At 39.1% G+C, this 19,873-nt stretch overlaps 1 protein-coding gene and 1 pseudogene across 1 annotated transcript in view; both read right to left on the bottom strand.

Moving 5' to 3' along the window:
* Positions 1 to 19,873, bottom strand: part of UACA (uveal autoantigen with coiled-coil domains and ankyrin repeats) — a 95,337-nt gene that overhangs the window by 58,308 nt on the left and 17,156 nt on the right. The window lies entirely within an intron of this gene.
* Positions 2,383 to 3,172, bottom strand: LOC131516326 (cytochrome c oxidase subunit 1-like; annotated as a pseudogene).

Here is a 19,873-nt window from a genome sequence, read left to right as displayed (position 1 = left end):
CTGACAGTGGCTATGAAATCTGAAAAAAAAAAGAAAAAGAAAACGAAAAAGAAAAAGAATGAAAGAAGTGGAGTCAGAAAGACTCCGAAAGCACTGCTTTGCAGATAAGATTTCCTAACTACCTGGTTTGAGTCTATTGTAGTCAGTTGTATAAATACCCCTCCCTATCACAGGTGTTCCTTAACAAATTCCTGTAACTAGTTCCTGTAACAAATGTTCCTTTATTAAAACTGGCTAGGCACCCAAAAGTGTTTATGAAAAATACAGATAGGAAATCACCTCTCCAATTTTAATAAGCATTATTTGTTTTGTAGTATCACTTATTTCACCTTTCCTCACTAGAAGAAGCTTCACATTCCAAAGTAACTATATAAATGGATCTTTAACACATTTATAGTTAAATGTAACTATAAACATTACATTATGATATTACAATGTTTATCATACAAGAATAGAGCTCCCAGGCTATAGAAGGAAGATTTAAGATAGTAAGCAACTGGTTATTCGGGAAGAATAAACTTTGTCCCTAGAAAATTTTATAGAAAAATGTATTCAAATTAGTTCTTTGAATGCCTACAAGCCACGAGTGAAATTGTTTAAATATGAAGGTTAAAAACTGAGGAAGGTCTATATGCCTCCTATCCCACCCTACACACACCAATGACCAAAGAAGTACTTCTGGTAAGTTTTAACAAACATTTTTGCCAGTCTGATATATATTTATATCTCAAAATGGGACAGATTTAGGAAGCATTCTATGTTTATTCCTAACAAAGTAAAGAGCAAAACAGATATACTTACAGAAAAGCCTCTGATGGGGTTTGACCACAATGAAAAATAAGATATTTTTGTTCCTTTGGTTTTCTATTTTTTCTTGGCTTTGCAAGGAAACATTAGCCAAACAAAAATATGTTTGCAAAAGACTTTTCTAGAATTAAACTGATACAAACCTTATACTACTGGTCAGTATTGTTTAAATTTTAAATGGGAAATATAAACACACAGAGGGTTACAGGAATACGTATGTTTTTGTAAACACATTAGAAGGTAACCGCTTTTCTTTTTATTTATTGAATGAATCCCATAGTTCTACACAAAAGTATAACTCTTCCTACGCTGGTATTTTACATAGGATATCCTTCGAGTCTTAATATACGTCTCCCATATTAAAAAAAAAAAATACATACCCAAGGTAATAAGGAGAAAGAATAAATACTCTCATGATATTTAGATCTATAATAAAAAGCACAATATTTAACATAAAGATTCAATTTCAAAACTGTTTAAGAAAATCTTCCAAGTGCTCTCTATATAGGTAATGGTTAAACTTTAAGGAACTCTTCAGGTCAATATTGCTATTTCTACTTTCCAAATGGGGCATACAGAAACTAAGCAATTTATAGTCGTGCTGGATTGTGCAGTCACTATTAATTTCTTTCATTCCTATAAGCCCATCCGTTTGCCATGTGACTTTGCCACGCTTCCCATCAAGAGATGGCATTTATTTCTTCATCCCTTGAATCTGAGCTGGACTTGTAACTTATTTTGACAAACAGAATGTGGCTTGTGAGACTTCTGAATCTAGGTCTCAAGAGATCTGGTCCTGGCACACTGCAGGCAGAATGAACAAGCTGGCCTCCTGGCGCCCCAGAGATCTCGGGACAGAAAGATCCCGATTGCCCAATCATGCCAGGTAGCCGTGCTGGCTAGCATAATATGCCAGACGTTATCAGTGTGGCCATCTCCAACCAAGCAACCCCTAGAGGAGCTTCTAGATGACAGCAGCCACATGAGTAAGACCAGCGGAACAACCATGCAACAGAGCCCAGCTCAAACTGTTGACCCATGAAGTCAGCAGCAAATAAAATGGCTGTTGTTTTAAGCCACTAAATTTAAACCCAGGACTGTCTGGACCCAGGGCCTAGACTCTCTTCACTAACTAAAGCTTCCATCTACTCTTTGGTTTGTAAAAAAAAATACATCTTATAGTCGAATTCAATTTTATGGATATTCTACAAGAGCAATCAAATGAGAATTAAAATAATAGCTGGCAGAATGGTTCAAATGGCCTCTACTTCTTGGGCATCTATTGTGCTTGTATGTGTAAGTTTAGTTGTTAATATTAGTGAAATAATGTAAAGAACTAGGGAACTGATCAGAAATACAATTATTAGTGTGTGGTCATGGAAGTGTAGGAGCTCCTCTATAATAGGAGACGTAGCATCTTGAAAACCTAGCTGGAAAGGATATGCCATACAAGTATAAAGCGTTTAAACCTATAATTTAACTTTGACAAAGTTATGTAATTTTTTACTAATGCTTCTTTATTGAGAAAGACATAGTGGTTATGGTATTGGCTTGAAACGAGTTTTTAAGAGGGTTCGATTCCTTTCTTTCTTATTTTAGGGATACGTAAGTTGGCTCCTCAAATGTATGGTTTGGAGGAGGGCATTCATGTAGCCACTCGAGATTAGTTGTAGTTCACTCTACTATAGCTACTTCTCGTTTGGATGCAAAGGCTTCTCAGACTATGAAGACCATTAACGTAACTGCTGTTAATGAGATGAAACAGCCTATTGAGGAAATTGTGTTTCAAGTTGTATGTGCATCTGGGTAATCAGAATAACGTCGAGGCATTCATTCCAGATAAACCCAGGAAGTGCTGAGGGACAAATGTTATGTTGACGCCCACGAACATAATTGTGAAGTGAATTTTTGCCCAAGTATTATCGAGAGTATGCCCTGAGAATGGGGGGGAATCAATGGACGAAGCCTCCTATAATAGCGAATGCTGCCCTTATTGACAAGACACAGTGGAAGTGGGCTACCACGTAGTACGTATCGTGAAGGACAATGTCTAATGAAGAGTTTGCTAGTACCATGCCCGTTAGACCCCCTATGGTAAATAAGAAAATAAAGCCCAAGGCTCATAGTATGGCAGGGGATCACTTAATATTTCCTCCATGAAGGGCAGCAAGTCAACTAAATACTTTTACCCCAGTAGGAATGGCGAGAATTATAGTGGCTGATGTAAAATATGCTTGTGTGTCGACATCCATTCCCACGGTAAACATATGGTGGGCTCATACAATAAAGCCCAGAAAGCCAATGGATATTATTGCCAAGACTATTCCCATATAGCCAAAGGGCTCCTTTTTACCCGAATAGTAAGTGACGATATGTGAGATTATTCTGAATCCCGGTAAAATTAGAATATAAACTTCTGGGTGGCCAAAGAATCAGAATAAGTGTTGATACAAAAGAGGATCTCCTCCTCCGGCAGGATTGAAAAATGTGGTATTTAGATTTTGATCTGTCAGTAGCATAGTAATCCCTGCTGCTAGAACTGGTAGTGATAGGAGCAGTAGGACAGCAGCAATTAGAACTGATCAGACAAATAGGGGTGTTTGATATTGAGATAGGGCAGGAGGTTTTATATTAATAATACTGGTGATGAAATTAACGGCGCCCAAGATTGAAGAGACACCTGCAAGATGTAGGGAAAAGATAGTTAGATCTACGGATGCTCCCGTGTGGGCTAAATTACCAGCTAGAGGGGGGTATACGGTCCATCCAGTCCCCGCCCCAGCTTCTACCACAGAGGAAGTAAAAGTAGGAAGGATGGAGGCAGAAGTCAGAAATTTATATTATTTATCCGAGGGAATGCCATGGCGGGTGCCCCAATTATTAATGGTACCAGTTTCCGAATCCTCCAATCATAATGGGTATCACCATAAAGAAAATTATTTACAAAGGCATGGGCAGTGACAACCACATTATAAATCTGGTCATCTCCTAATCATGTACTAGGTTGGCCAAGTTCGGCTCGGATTAGGAGACAGAGGGCAGTCCCTACCATACCGGCTCAGACACCGAATAGAAGGTAAAGAGTGCCAAGAGCTTTATGATTAGTTGAAAATAAAAAAGGGGATGAGTTAGGCACACTAATATTACCTTTTTACCATCTTAAAAGAAAATAGGTACATTGAAATCTGTAATTATAATAGTATGAAAATCATAAAATTTTGTGGAAGAAGTACTTTCTATTCCCAAAGATGCACAAGCATTCATTTTAAACAACCAGCATTCATATGCATTTTATCGGCAAAACCTGAACTCTATTAAGCGATCTAAAAGAAAAGCTGAATGGCTATGCAATAAAAATTAATAAGCCATCAATTTTTATAAATCTAATAAAATTTAAATAATACTTTAATAATATTGCTACTGTAGTGTTTAATGAGCATACATTCATCCTCACATGAAGACGCTTCAGTAGAAGTAAACCATGACAAAGCAAAAATCACAAGCTTCTTTTCCATGCATTCTTTAAGGGTTGGTTGGCAAACATTTTCTGTGTAAACCAGATGGTAAACACGTTAGGATTTGCAGGCCATGCAGTCTCTGTTGTAACTATTCAACTTTGCCCTTATGGGATGAAAATAGCCATAGGCAATATATAGAGAATAACCATGGCCATGTTCCAATAAAACTTTATTTATAAAAACAGGCAGTAGGCCACAGTTTGCCAAACCCCGTTTTAGGTGCTCAGTTATCTTCGGCCAAAATATACGGCGTTTATTAGCTATGATCAAGCTAATTTGTTGGTGCTCTACCATGAGACCTATGAGAGAATACTCTCTGTGTTCATATTCTCCTATCTGCAAAATAGCACTATGTGTATATGAAGGGCAATTCTTTATCACCTTGGCTCAGCTATGGTGCCCAGTTGTTTTGACAAATATGAATCCAGACGATACCAGGAAGGACTCTGTAGATGTGACTGACATCTAAAATATGTTGACTTGAGGTAAAGAGATTACCCTTAATATTGTGGATAGGCCTCGTCTAATCATTTTAAGACCCTAAGAGCAAAAACTGAAGATTCCCTGACAAGAAGCAATTCTGTCTCATGACTATAAGCACAGAAATCCTGCCTGAGCTCCTAGCCTGTGAGCCTGCCTTATAAATTTCAGATTTTCTAGCCCCCACAATTATATAAGCCAATTCCTTAAAGTAAATTAATTTATCTCTCTCATAGTTATAGATATCTATATATTTCCTATTAGTTCTAGTTTTCTGGAGAGTCCATACAGTATAGTATAGTAAGGTAATATGCCATTAAGTTTAAAATACACACACACACACACACACACACTATTTTGATTTTTCATGCATCATCAAAAACTACATGAGAAAGTTATGGTAGACTGTATTATTTGAGACTAGCCATTCCCCTGCTTCCTTGCAAGATTATTATACACACACACATATGTTTAGGTATCTCTCTGTATGTAGACGTGTGACCTGTGTATCATCTCATAGGGAAAGAATAGCCATCCCTAGGTCACTGATTTGGGGATCACCCATGAGATATGATTTGGCCAACAGAACATGAACAGACGGGATATGCATCGCATCTAAGCAAAACCTTGAAGCACCGTCCAAGTTTGCGCCAGTCTTGGCTTCAGTCAAGAGACTATCATATCTCATATAAGGGCTTTTCCTTTAGCCTTGGGTCTGGAGGGGAGCCACAGGCTGTTTCGACAGAGCTGACCCATAGTCTATACCATTGGTTAGGAAATATAAGTTTGTTATTTTGAGAAGCCACTGCAATTTGAAGGTAATTACTACCATAAAGCTGAACACTGAGAAACTGGTACCAGAGGCAGGTGCTACACCTTAACAACCACTGTCACAAATAATAATAAAAGTATGTGATGTAGGCTTTAAAGCTGGGTGATGGAGAGCCAGGAAATGGTTAGTGGAGGTTGGAAAGACAGCCAACCACACAATGTAGCAGTAAATAAAATTGTTGACATGTGAAAAATGAGATAACTTGGTGAAAGGACTGGACTTGCTACTGATGTCCAAAGTGAGAGGGGGACAGTCTAGTGGGACTGAGTCCTTAACCTGTGGGGTCTGAGCTAAGTCTAGGTAGTCAGTGTCAGGATTAAGTTAAACCGTAGGACACCCAGTTGGTTCTCACAGAGAATCAGGGAACAGCCTGGTATGGAAACACACACACACACACACGCACGCACGCACGCACTTGAGAGTACAAAAGAAGCATTCAGCGGACAGCGAGTAAAGGAAACAAGTGTTTTCCTTTCACCCAGCAAATCCTTTCAATGAAACAAAATGGCTCGGAGGGGGACTCCCCACAGGAAGAGCCTAAGGATGTGGTCCCATTGAAGCCCAATAAGCTCAAGGCAACTGAACTGAAGTTTAGAGAAAAATGCGTCTGCCAAAGGATCGAGGATATGATTGTCGGCACCTGGATCTGACTCAAATAGATAAAAAGACAAAAAACAACTTCCAAAACAGCCCCCAGCCTGAGTTTAGGGTCTGTGACTCCTAGATCATATTTAATGGGCCCCAGGTTTCTACAGGCAAGAAGCAGACCAGTAAAGCTGTTTAACCCTTACCTCATTCCCTCACCAGCAAGGGCATCCCCTCCAATACTCTGTTCAAATATGGACACAGATGATATATTAAAAGAAACACCTCACAAAGGGCACAACCAAGAGCCATGGAAAACAATGGACTAGGGAGCTACCCACGGGAACATGACCAGGGCCAAATGAAGGAACATCCTCCAGTGCCAAGAAAAGGAGCCCTCGTTACATTCACCCAAAAATCCAATTGATACAATACAATACAATTAACTGCCAGGGACCAGAGACTGCTGGGTGCCTCCATTATTCCTACGTCTTAACAGGAATGTTCACTGTGGATATCCTATCCCTGTTCCATCACTGTATGGTGGGGGGTGGGGGGTGGAGAGGGGGTGGAGGGTTGAAGAGAACTGGTCTCCGGATCAAGAAAATCTACACACATAAAAGACATACAAATTCTAAGAGGTTCTAGACTATAAACCTAATGCAATTGAAAGAAATTCTTGAGGCATTTTCCTTGATGAAGGGATAAATGTATTTTGGAAGCAGAAGGGAACACAGTTGGCATTTGTGATGAAGAGGACAAATTGTGGTAGATTACATTACTGTTCACCATTTATCATCCCCATCCTTGGAAGAGGCTTATACATCCCTGCCCAGTTTATAACTCGCCTATACCTACAGCGTGAAGAGTATCTGTCCCTGCGCCTCACTACTCGGAGTGCAGCCATGCGGCACGCTGTGGCGGTCATGACACACGGCACACCTGAGCAGAAGCTTTAAGGGGTGTCACAAGTTTCAGCCAGCCCTCTGAGTTCTGGCTACCATGCAATGGCAGGTCCAGAGAGAGGCTGCTCCTTCAGTCTGGGTCTTAGAATGAAAGCATGTGGAGTAGAACCACTCTCCACAGGCAGCTCAAAGGCTACATGTAATGTAACGTTGTTAGAAACCACCAAGACTTGTGGGTTGTTTCTGCAGCAAAGTTGCTTAATACAGAACATGAACGAAACAAAGGGTTAAAGGGGAAAGAATTATGTGATGCATAGCTATATTTTGGTAGCTGAATATAGCGTGAGATGCCTATGATTGTAGGTAAGTGTAGTTCATGATGGATCTGTGTGCCTATAGCGGCTATTGGTATGGGCAAATACGGATTCGATAAAGGACAAATCAGTTCAGTTGTTGGAAGCGAGCTTGTGGCAAAAACAAAACTAAGGTTGCAAACCTGATAAATTAACGTTTACTGGAATAATAAACACTTTGCAAATGCTTCTGATAGTCCTCAACTATGACCAAAGAAGACTTATTACCATCTTCATTACCCATATAAAGCAAAAGAAACTTAGAGCGGTTCAGTAACTTGCCAACATGTGATAACTACTAAGTGGCAGAGTTAAAAGTCAAATTCCAGGGGACCCTAGGTGGCTCAGTCGATTAAGTGTCCGACTCTTGGTTTTGGCTCAGATCATGATCTCATGGTTCACGGGATCAGGCCCCGCACTGGGTTCCGTGATGGTAGCATAGAGCCTGCTTGGGATTCTCTCTCTCTCCCCACCCTCCCCTGCTCACATGTGTGCATGTACTAACGACCCCCCCCCACACACACAATAAATAAACCTTTTAAAATATTAAAAATTAAAGTCAAATTCCTAGACTATCTAATTCTAAACTTCAATTAAAGGTACAGGTTATTAAAAATCATTTCACTGAAGTGATAACTTGATTTTATACTATTTACCAATTCTATAAGATAGATGGTAGAGAAAGCTGATACCATGAATACCATGAACTCAGTTCTGAGTCTGAATCCTATTAAATATATTATTCATAATGAATTTTTTCTTTTATATTCTACAATATTCTTATTAATGGGACAACCAAGAATCTAAAACATTTTTTATTTCTACTTGATACACTTTCTTAAATTTAGGCTGTAGTAATTCAGAATTTTGAAGATTCAGATAGGTGTTGGCCTAAATTTACCTTGTCAATATAAAAAAGATACCCTCCAAAAAAAAAAGATACCCCAAGTAAATTAATAATGCATTAAAATGATGGGTGATGCATTTTAGTCTCAAAAAGCATTTTAAACACTTTATAAACCATTGATAGCCCTTCCGCTGCTCACATAAACTACAAATAAGAGTTACGTTTTACTACATAATACATGATCATGGCAGAAAACTTCTATAAGACTAATATGTTCCCAAAAAAAGGTGGAAAAGAAAAAAACCTAGCAAAACCACTGCTGAGAGATAACAATAATGTTATATTTTATGTCTTTCCAGACTTCTTTTCAATACCTAGATACACATTTACCTTTAAATCAAAATGAGACCACACCATATACATATTTAATCTAAACAATTATTCTTAATATGAGTTCAATAGAATTGCTTATGAATACTCCTAACTTGGAGATTTCCAAAGCTTATTAAAATATCAATCTTTCTGGCTCCCTCTGCTGGCAACAAAGAGAAGCTCTTTTTTTATTCAATGAAGTTTGAAAAATCAAACTCAAAAAAGCATTAATTTATCATTATTTAAAACATCTTTAATAGCATGTCTGAATGTACAGTTTGGTCAGAAAGTGCACACTGGACAATTTTTGGGTGAAGTCCTATGCTTCACCCAAATCCACAGGGATTTAGCATCAGAAAACCCTGGGCTGAGTTTCCAGCTCAATCACTCATTTGCTAATGAGCTTGGTCAAATTACTTACACCTTCTGCACGTCGGTTTGCTTATCTGTAAAATATCAACCGCCTCACTAGTTATAAGAATGAGAGTTAATGTATTTATACCTTGGGTATGCTCCAAAGGACTGACACAGAGTAAGCGCAAAATAAACGGCAGTTAAGTATTATTACTGCTACTACTAACTGCTGCTACCACCAAGGTGCTAAGATGTGATTAGAGAGCATAGCTACTAAGTTATTCAAATAGATCTATTTTTACAATAGAAACTTAGCACACTTACACGTTTTAAAAAACTTCCTATTGCCCTCAAGATCAAAATCCTTAACATGATCTCAAAGATTCTTCGTGGTCTGGCCCCTACTGGCCTCTATAGTTGGATATTCTCTCTCCTGTCCTCCAATCTCTTCATAGGAAAGTTCTTTAGAAGCACCGAGTGCCCTCACAGGGTACCTGAGAACACCCTTCCTTTCCTCTATGCTACTTAACCTGGTTTTTTTTATCGCAGCAGCTCAGCTTTTTCAGAGAAACTTCCTCTGACTTCCCAGGCCAAGTCAAGCCTTCCTTGTCATATATTCTGGAATACCTCTCCTTCACAGAGCTTATTACATAGAGCTGTAGCTTTCCATTTAAATGTGTTAGCGCTGTAATAAGGTCTCCCCCACTCGTCTGTCTACAAGTTCCTCAAGAGCAAGGAGTAAGCTGCACCCTTACCAACCTAGCCACTTGACTGCATGGAATAGGCAATTAAGTATCTGCACAGGGACTAAAGAAACTGAAATTAACAAATATCGAAATTAAAGAATTCATTCTAAACCCGATCACTTCAGATAGAAAGTGATCACACAAGTAACATTTACAAATATTTGGCTTTGTATCGCATCTCAGGCTAGCTGGTATTCATAAAGTCTGATAGAAAATAACACATAGAAATGTTTTTAACACATATACTCAGAAAAAGTTGTGCCCTTCAAAGAGAAGAATCTTTAAGAACACAGAAACCTACATGACAATCCTTTAACACTTTTTTTTCTTTAGAGAGAGAGAGAGAGAGAGAGTAAGCACAAGTGAGTGTGGGGCAGAGAGAGTGGGGGGGAAAGGTGGGGAGAGAGAGAGAAGCAGGTCTCACCCAAGGCAGGACTCACATTTTACCCGAAGCAGGGCTCATGTTCACCCAAAGCGGGGCTCGAGCTCACCGGATGTGAGACTCCAACTAACGAACCATGAGTTCGTGACCGAGCCGAAATCAGATGCACAACTGACTCTGTGCAGGCGCCCAACAATCCTTTAACACTTCTGATTTAAATTTTTAAAAATCTGAATGTGGGTGGTTTGCTTTTATAACAAATACTCTACTGAAAAGTTTTCTGAAACTGACTGTACTAGGGAGTTTCACCTTTGAAGGAAACCTGTGGTAAATGAATTAGTAAAGCTAATAATAACCAGCTAAAAGGTGCCTCATGGTTTCTTTGGGAAGTGTATATACTGAGCTATTTTAAGCCAAGGCGTCCCTACAATTGCCTTAGACAGTGTGACCTTTTTATAGATTAAATTCTTTCATTATATGGTAAGCATTCCCAAGTATATACGCTAAATTTTGGCCCAGAATGGCTTTTTCCTCTATTCATTTACACCAAGCCAGAAAATAAGATCTGGAAAGCCCAACCAAAGAAAGCAGCAAGGTTTGCAATACATCTTTTAGATTAAAATCTCTATTTGATAGAATATTTGATAGATTTATTTAGTGACCATTAGTAAAGGGAAACCTCACTAAAATGCAGTCGGGAAGCCAGCCAGAAGGGGAGCTGTCGGGCTCGAGGGGTCCTCAGTTGCAGACCCAACAGGAAAAGACACGTCGTGCACTTTGTACTATTAGCTACTACTTTACTACCCCAACAGGAGGAAGAAAGGCTTTCCTCTGGCCCCAGCAACAGCCCAGCCAATGAGAGACTGTCACAACCTAGCCAATGACAAGCCACTATACTTCAAACTCCACTTTAACCTCCGATGGACTTTTTATTTTTTTTTAATTTTTTTTTTAACATTTATTTATTTCTGAGACAGAGAGAGACAGAGCATGAATGGGGGAGGGTCAGAGAGAGAGGAAGACACAGAATCTGAAACAGGCTCCAGGCTCTGAGCTGTCAGCACAGAGCCCAACTCGGGGCTTGAACTCACAGACCGCGAGATCATGACCTGAGCCGAAGTCGGACGCTCAACCGACTGAGCCACCCAGGTGCCCCAGACTTTTTGTTTATTAACAGCCCTTCCAGCTGCCCCCACCCCTTTCCTCTATAAAAGAGCAGTCCTCTCCTTTGTTCTCAGGACTTGCCTATGGTTTTGCAGTAGTTTGCTTGCGCTGAATTGCAATTTTCTGTTACTCTCAAACTCATTTTTGCTGGTAAAACAACCGGCAGTTTTATTTTTAAGGTTAACATTACGATAGATTGTTCGCACATCCTGTAACTCCAAAATAGCAGCTTGTTCTCTCCCACAAGCTGCAGTATGTATGGAAAATCTAAAACTCAATGTCTTTCCTTGTTATGTTAAAGGAAGTTACATTTTAAAACAGATCTCAGATTTATAAAAGAATCAAGACTTCGAAGAATCAAGTCCAGGAATGGTAAAAATCTGGCGTATATGTGACCACTCACTCCCATGGCGAATATGGATAAGTCCATCTTAGCGTTCCTTCCTTTTGACCAGAATGTCCACAGGCCTCCCTGGTCCCTGAGGACAAAGCAGTGGTCGGTAACGTAAGAAAAGCAGAGTCATTTTAATTGTCACGGGGAACATTTGCTGCTAATGGTTGTGAAAGGAGGCAGACAGCTGCTTCAGGTAAACCCTCCTTCCTGTTTGAAAAGGAAATCTTTTCAGCTTTCACAGTGTCCTTCCTTCCCCACCTTAAGGAGGACCTCTCAAGATACAGCTCTTAATTCTCCACAGTCCCGATGGAGGTGGACAGACTGTGAACTGACTCAACAATATGTTTCCTTCGTTATCATTTAACCAAGAAATAGGAACAGCGAGCAGGGACACAGCTGAAGGAGCTATGAACGTGCCTGAATGAGAGCAGAGGTACGCTGATACGGAAGGTTTCCAGGAATTCTGGCACTGACTGTGCACGAACGATACAAAAGGATGAAGACATCTAGTCATCAAAGCACCATGGCTTTCCACATTTGCATCCCTTCATTTATTCCATTGTTCTTCTACTTTCAACAAGCAAGCTTCTGCTAAACTTGCTTCCCGTTCATGGAGAGACTGGATGGAAGGAACCAGCCCACTGGCCAGCTATTTCGTTCTCCTTATACATTACTTAACACCGCAGTGAACTTTTGGTTTAACTCTGCAGCTTCTAATCCAATCAAGATTGAGTTTCTGCTTAAACAAGGCTAAGGTGAATTTATCAGGGTGACAAAAGGCCTTCACCTTGCAATGGGAAACTGAGTCTCCCCTAACAAAACTTCTAATTCAAACTTTTACAAGACACGGAATATATTAGCAGCACAGAGGAAATTGTAAAAACTATAAACAATATTCACTTTCTCATTAGTTTAGAAGCTTCTTTGCTGTTCTTTCGGTAACGAAACTAAATGTCTCTAAAATTTAGGGTTTTTTTTTTAATGTTTATCTATTTTTGAGAGTGGGGGCAGAGGCAGAGAAGGGGGACAGAGGATCTAAAGCGGGCTCCGTCCTGACAGCAGACAGCCCGATGCAGGGCTTGAATTCACAAACGGCAAGATCGTGACCAGAGCTGAAGTCGGATGCCTAACTGCCTGAGCCTCCCAGGTGCCCCTAAACTCCAGGTTTCAAAAATACATATTCCCTACACAGTTTCTTCCAACTATTCTCATTTCATTCGGCTTTGCTTTAATTTTCTTGTGAACTACAAATAAGATCACAGAGCTCAGAATATTGAAAAGGCATACAAACGTTAATCAAGGTTGTAAAATCACAATTTTAAGAAATAAACACTCAAAAAAGAAAAAAAAAAGGAAATAACCAGAGTTAACAGCGATGGAATGTGGAATTAGAGAAGATTTTTTTTAATATTTCCTGTATTTTCTAAATTCTATAATGAGTATTATTCCGTTCAGCCTTTACATAAGAAGGACCCATTCAGTTGCCTTAAGCAATAACAAGATTTACCATAAAGACACACATAAAGAGCCACAAGGGAAAATCGCACAGAAAACACATGATGGGAACAACAATTGAACGGGTCCCCAGGTCTGGAGCTAGAGGGGGGCCCCCGGGGTCACCTGAGTCCTAGGAACCTCCTGAAGAGAGTACCCGGAGCCACCTCCAAAGCTCTGCGGCTGACACGGCCCAGCGCAGATCTGGGTGATCTTAACAAGCTCACCCTCAGCCAGGGACATTCTTTCTTTGCTTCCATCTTAAGCTCCGAAACTCCATATTTCTTTCACTGTATGTGTAGGCTGTGGTTGACGTACAAGAAGGTTAGGGAAACAGGCAGCTTTTGCTTAAGGATTAAGCAAGGGGATTTTCGAGGAAGAATTATACATACACATGGCTTTTAGGAAGATCCAATAGAAGAGATAGAACTGGGTATATATTTTTAGACCCAGTCTTTACTCATGTAAAGTCTTTACCCAGTTAAAGTCTCCTTCCTGGTCCCTGGCATTTTGGGGGGTCGGGGGCATTGTAATCTATAAAAGAAATTTTACATTTATGTTTCTAAAAATCACAAAAATATTATTTAACAAAGCACAGTATAAAGTGTGTTCTCATTTTACTATAGAAACAGGTATGGAAGAGCGACTAGAAAGAGCACATAATCAAAACAAATAGGTTACTTCAAAATTATTTTATAACATATCACACAGAAATAATATAAAGCACTCTAAAACTGATTGCTTCTATTTCAAATACTTTTCTGAACTCTACTGTCCACAGAGCAGATACACTTGCATTGACAACCTATTTATAAATTATTTGAGATACTTCATCACTGTAGGAATATTTCAAGTCCCATTGTACTTTCCATCTGTTCCACTCAGGTTTAATTGGCTAAAATAAAAATAATTGTTCAAAGTCTCCTCAAAAACTAAAAACATCAAATAAACACTAGGTAGTGATGCTTAAGATTTTAAGATTTTAAGATTTTCAAATTATTGAATACCCTCAAATTGTCCTAGAACTTCTACTCCATACGGGCAGTTATCTCAGATGTAGTTTTCAAGCCTTTTTAATTTCAGAAATGTTCTTCAAGGAAGCTCTGAAATGAACAAAAAGGAATTGCTCTGTTTGAAGATAGGGTCCCTTTACAGCCTGTATTTCTTCCTTTGTCCCTGCACCACCTAAGATCCTTCATAGGGGCAGCTCCGAGTATAGCAGGCCAACAGTCTACGTCTACACAAACAGTCTATGTGTGTGTTTATTCAAAACGTCGATAGTCACCACTCTTAACTAAACCTTCCAAATTCACCTCTTTTTTTTTCTTTTAATATTTATTTATTTTTGAGAGAGAGAGAGACAGACAGAGCACAAGTAGGAGAGGGGCAGAGAGAGAGGGAGACACAGAATCCGAAGCAGGCTCCAGGCCCCGAGCTTCAGCACAGACCCCAACGCGGGGCTCGAAGTCACGAACTGTGAGATCATGACCTGAGCCGAAGTCGGCCGCTTAACCAACTGAGCCACCCAGGCGCCCCCAAATTCATCTCTTGAAGTGTGATCCAGGAATGGCTGAGAACCTCATGTCATATTCCTGAATTCCTTAAACACAGGAATCTATTTTTAAGAGTTTGGTGAAGAATTTGGTGTGTATTTCTCCAATTAAAAAAGTGTCCACTAATCAAACAAGGATTATACTAATGGAATGTCCTCCAACTTGTTTCACATAATAAACATGTCTTGAACATCTTGACAAGTCACATATACTTGTATGGAGTACAAGTATGGAGAATTTTCACATTCTAAATGATAATTTCTAAAGATTTACAATTGTCTATGATCAGAGAAAATGAAGACTTCTTAAAAGGAGTAAAAAACAAATGCTTTAGTTTTTCTGTTTTTGTTATTTCAGGTACCCTACATTGATTTTAGAATTTAATGTCGGGCAGATTATGATATTAAATTTGTGCTGGCAGATACCTTAATGGGAAACACCTCTGGTTTGGGGTTTGGAAGAAATTGCCAAATTTCTAAATGTTTTCATGTTTTAGAAATATTTAATAACTATTAAAAGCAATTTTGAATGTTTCACATTCTATTTTACATCAGTCAAATAGCTGCAGACAAAGACTAATTTAAATTTGGCATGGAATAATAAGTAGTTTCCATATTAATTAGGATGCTTTACGTATTTTGCTTTTACAGTCAAATTCTTATTTATCATAAACTATTCTAAATGTTGTATTTTATTATGCAAATGGAATTAAAACATTTTGTTCTGATTTTAATGGCATGCTGACATAGGCAACAGGCTTTTTGAATAATACTTTCTCTACTTGAGAAATGGAGCTTCAAGTCCAGTATCTTTATTATCATCTGAATGGAGGACTGTACTTTTTATTTATATTGAGGTGATTATTTTAATCCTACTTAATAAACGCTGACGCTGGTAACTTTTTGGCTGACGGTGACACGAGGCACGACCTTTGCTAAAGGCAGGGCTGGGAGCTGTGCATCACATGAGTCTCAGCTCCCTGGCTCTCCCCCGGTCACTGATGAGTGACCCCTTAAGTATTGTGAGGGGTATAGGGGTGACCCATAGACATTATACTGTTTCTCTGACTTTCAAGGATGCGGAAAATGTTTTACAGTGGGCAGCTCTGAGATCCAGAAGAGGTGCGGGGCTTTGAAATCATTCCCGGTCGGAGCTGGGAGACAAATTTGAATGGGTGGCTCTCAGGGCTAAGTGTCTGAGGCAGATTGTCTTGAAGATTGTCTCTTTTGAGTGTGGCAGTACCCTACTTGAGAACCACGCCTATATTGTGAACAGATTAAGAAGAGTGAGGTTTTCATTCGGAGTCTTATAAACATCTACCTTTAAAGGAAAAAAATGGTGTTTTTCTTGAGGTCAAAATCTCAAATTTTATATTAGACTCCGTCTAATTCAGTTTTTAATTTGCACAGTATTTTTCCCATATTTAAAAACATTTGTTAGTCTATTTGCTTAGATGTGTTCATAAAATATAATTACTTTGTTATATACAGGATATTTGGATTTTTTAAAGGAACATCTTTTATACCTCAATCACAGCCGTGTACTTAAAAAAAAAAAAAAATTGGCCACAGTCCATAAACAGAACCAAGCCACACCCAGAGGCCAATTCCTACAAATACGTAATTTGCTTGGGCTTTTCCAATAACACAGATATACCACAGCCTCACACATGTAATGTGTTTTTCTCTTCTCGCAACTCTTCCTGAACTTATCATTAATGTGTTAGGGAAAGATGAGTTTGTTTGTGTTTTTAATGTTTATTTCTTTATTTTGAGAGACAGAGAGAGAGAGAGAGAGAGAGGCAGAGAGAGAGAAGCCCAAGCAGGCTCCACGCTGCTCCACCTGGGGCTCAGTCTCACAAAACATGAGATCACGACCTGAGCCAAAATCAAGAGTCAGACACTTAACTGACTGAGCCACCCAGATGCCCCAAGATGAGTTTTTAAATAGGCTTAGGAGTACAAGAGTGCCTGGCTGGCTCAGTCAGTGGAACATGCAACTCTTGATCTCGAGGTTGTGAATTCGAGCCCCACGCTAGGTGCAGAGATTACTTAAAAATAAAATTTGGGTGTACCTGGGTGGCTTAGTCTGTTGAACGTCCAACTCTTGATTTCGGCTTGGGTCACGATCCCAGGGTCATGGGATCGAGCTCCACACTGAGTGTGGAACCTGCTTAAGATTTTCTCTCTCTCTCCCTCTGCCCCTCACCCTTACTCATGCTCTCTCTCTCTAAAATAAAAAATAAAATAAAATCCAAATAAATAAATGAATAAATAAATTTTTAAAAATACACCTAGGACTCTATAGGCCAATTTTTAAGGTTTCATTATTTCTCAAGTGAGAGCATATGGAAAATACAAAAGAAAGTTTTAAAAATAGCCTAGCATAAACGAATTTACTCAATAGCAATAAGATTTATTATATTTTGCATTTTTTTCTGGTTTCGGCATCCTCATCTGGATTATGATAACCTACTAATGGTCTCCTTGCTTCCACCCTTGTCCCCCACTCCCTACAGTCATTCTCCACACAGCAGTCAGAATATGTTTTAAAACAAGTCAGATTATGTCACTCCTTTCCTTAAAACCCTCTAGTAGTTGTATTCTTGCCACAAATATTGAACCTAGAAGTAATCATCAGGAAGCAATCAAACAAACCCAACACATGGGATGTTCTATAAACAAAAACAAAACAAAACAAAACAAAACAAAACAAAAAACTGATCTGCTAAACTCTTTAGCCTGGGATCCAAATACAATCCAAAACCATTACCCAAACTTGATCCAGACCCCAAGAGATCACGGATTTAATCTCCTTCCACTTTCTCCCCTTTGTTCACTTGACTTCAATCTTTATTTCAACAATAACCAAATGATGGAAAGAGCCTAAATGTCCACCAACTGATGAACGGATAAAGAAATTGTGGTTTATGTACACAATGGACTACTACTTGGCAATGAGAAAGATTGAAATATGGCCTTTTGTAGCAACGTGGATGGAACTGGAGTGTGATGCTAAGTGAAATAAGTCATACAGAGAAAGACAGATAACATATGTTTTCACTCTTACGTGGATCCTGAGAAACGTAACAGAAGACCGTGGGGGAGGGGAAAGAAAAAAAAAAGTTAGGGAGGGAGCCAAACCATAAGAGATTCTTAAAAAGTGAGAATACACTGAGGGTTGATGGGAGGTGGGAGGGAGGGGGGGGGTGATGGGCATTGAGGAGGGCACCTGTTGGGATGAGCACTGGGTGTTGTATGGAAACCAGTTTGACAATAAATCTCATATTAAAAAAAAAATTTTATAGCTTTCCTGTCTGTAAAACATGAAGACAACAAATGCAATCCTATATCAAGGCTTTTTTAACAAGCCCTCTGCCTGGCATTATTAATAATCAGAGGAAAAGGCAAAAATGTCCATTCTCCCACAAAAGTGTTATTATTTCATCACGTATCAGTTTTCTATTGCTGCAAAACCAAACAGTGATTTTAAAACAGCGACCATTTACTATTGCTCACAAGTCTGCAGGTCAACTGGGCAGTTCTGCTGTGCCGGGCCAGACTGAGTAATCTCAGGCCCACACAGGCCTCTACTACCACCTGCCCGAGGGGGTTGGGGCCTGGCTGGTCTAGGATGGTCTCTTTCCCATGTCTGGTGAGTGGCTTGCCGACAGGGCAAAAGCAGCAACTGCTAACTAGCAGTGTGGCATGGGCTCGCTCATAAGAGAGAACAGAAGCATGAAAAATCTTTGATACCAAGACTCAACATCATTTCCAACACCTTCTATTGTCCAAAGCACAACCTAGACTCAAGAAGCAGGAAAACAGATAGTCAGATTGCAGCCTGTGGATACAAGGAAAGGTACAGAATAGGGCCATTTTTGTAATCAATCTACTATCATGACAAAAGCACTTTTTTAAAAATCCTGGTTCACCTAAGTGGTGGGAAAATGGAAAATGGAAAATGGAAAATGCAAAGGACTACAGAAACTATACTTTGCTATGATGACATATAAGGCAGAGTTTCTCAACCTTGGCATTATTGACATTTTGAACCATGTTAAGTTTTTGTTGCAGAGGGACTGTCCTATGCATTATAAGAGGGTTAGCAGCATCCCTGGCGTCTTCCCACTAGGCGTCATAGTACCCCCCAAGTTGTGACAACCAAAAATGTCCCCAGACATTGCCAAATGTCCCCACGGGAACAAAGGTGCCTGCAAGTTGAGAACCGCTGCCATAAAGAGATGAATTAAAGCAAAAATAATTTGGTCTTATTGTTTGCAATATAAACTAATGTTGCTTTAAAAGTTTGTTCAAATGATTCTAAAATGCAAACTTTATAGATGTGTAAAATATATACCAAATTCTCAAGTGGCTACATATTAAAAACTCAAAATTCAAAAAATAAAATAAAAAACCCTCAAAATTCCACTGATGATAGAGTCCTGCTAATTTATATAATTTAACCAAAAATTTTGCCATATTTTTGAAATCAATAGGAAAGATAACTGTGTTAGAAGTTCAACTAAATTGATACTATTGGCTCTAGAATTCGGTTTGAGATGTGTATCTAAGCCCCAGGGACTGTCTCCCTCCCTCTGCCTCGCCCTTTCATGAACTCTCTCTCTCTTTCTCAAAATAAACCAATAAACATTTTAAAAAAATAGATAAGGGTGATGTTAAAAAAAAAAAAGTAAGCACAACCAATCAGAATCAGAATATTCCCTGGACAATTAAAAAAAAAAAAACAGATAACACTTTAGAAAAGGCAGCAATCACAGTCATGTGATATTTGCTGATCTAAACTATTTTCACAATACTTACATTACTAAGATGCTATACACAAATCAAACTACTTCAACTGCCTAAGAAATTTTATGAATCTTTATAAACTGAATATTCTTACATTCATGTATAAATCTGTGATCGCAGTGGCCAAGTCAAGTCATATACACAAGAACCAATTTAAAGACCCTCGCTGTAGATTCTCTGGGCAAAAAAAGAATAGTTTCTCCTTCAGAGAAAAGAAAATGGGGTAACTTGCTAATCAAATGAGGCACCAATGAGCAAAGCCAGGACCAGGATTAA

Source organism: Neofelis nebulosa, chromosome 7, assembly GCF_028018385.1.
Source record: "Neofelis nebulosa isolate mNeoNeb1 chromosome 7, mNeoNeb1.pri, whole genome shotgun sequence".
Taxonomy (NCBI): domain Eukaryota; kingdom Metazoa; phylum Chordata; class Mammalia; order Carnivora; family Felidae; genus Neofelis; species Neofelis nebulosa.
This window is presented reverse-complemented; position numbering and strand designations above follow the sequence as displayed.